Source organism: Aureococcus anophagefferens (assembly GCF_000186865.1).
Source record: "Aureococcus anophagefferens unplaced genomic scaffold AURANscaffold_446, whole genome shotgun sequence".
NCBI lineage: Eukaryota > Pelagophyceae > Pelagomonadales > Pelagomonadaceae > Aureococcus > Aureococcus anophagefferens.
Window position 1 is genome coordinate 6,042 of NW_008705925.1, and position 1,133 is coordinate 7,174.

Consider the following 1,133-nt stretch of genomic DNA (forward strand, 5'->3'; position numbering starts at 1 on the left):
TCGGCGGGCGGCGGCGCCCTGCCCTTCTTCTTCTTGTTCTTCTTCTTCGAGCTCTTGGCCGCCCTGCGGTCCTCGGCGGCCTGCTCCTCCGCGAGCAGCTCCGCGGCCGCGCGGTCCGCCTCGGCCTCGGCGTCGGCCGCGGGCGCGCCGCCGGGCCCGTCGCCGGGGCCGCGGCGGTCGCGCCGCGGGCCGGACGCCCCCGGCGCGGCCGCCTGGTGCTTGTCGTAGGCGCGCGCGGGGTCCTTGCCGCTGTGGCGGCACTGCTTCGCGCGCTCGCGGATGGCCTCCAACGCCGTCAGGATCGCGAGCTCGCCCTTCTTCGACGACGAGCCGTCCATCATCTGGTAGAGCGCCATGCCCGCGGCGTGCGCGGAGAAGACGCCGCCGCCGACGCGGCGCACGATGCGCTCGACGACGGCCGCCTGGTGCTTGTGGACCTGGGCGAGGCGCCGCAGCAGCTCGAAGGCGTCGTCGCCGCCGTCCTTGGCGTCGCGCGCGAGGAGCAGCTCGAGGAGCAGCCGCGGGCCGTCGTGCGTCGCGACGTCGTCGAGCCAGAGGCTCCGCTCGTCGTCGTCGCCGACGGCCTCCGGGTCGATGGACTCGCCGGCGCAGATGGCCACCAGCGCCGCGGCGACGGCGTGGCCCACGGACGCGCGGTGCGCGTGGTCCGCGAGGAACGGGTCGTCCGTCGCCGCCAGGCCCTCGGCGACGCCGTTCCGGTTGCCCAGCAAAGCGACCAGGGGCAGCGAGTCCGCCTGGTCGCTCGTCGCCGCGACGACGCCCAGGCGCCCCAGCAGCTTCAAAGCCCGCAGGGCCTCGCCGCAGGCGATGGCGTCGTAGAACGCGAGCGCGCCGCCCATCTCGTCGGGCGACGAGCCCGCCGTCGGCGCCGGCGGCCGCGCGTCGGGCCCCAGGTCGCAGCCGCCCTTGGCCATGCGCTCGGGCCAGGCCAGGAGGCGGCTCAGCACGCACTGGGCGCACCGCCGGAGCTCGTCGAACAAATTCTGCGTCGCCGGCGGCGCGTCCTCGCCCGCGCGCTTCAGCGCGAGCGCGTCGCCGTGGCGCGGCGCGCAGCGCACGGCCAGCGACGCCAGGAGGCCGAGCGCGCTCGGCCGCAGCAGGAAGTCGTGGTG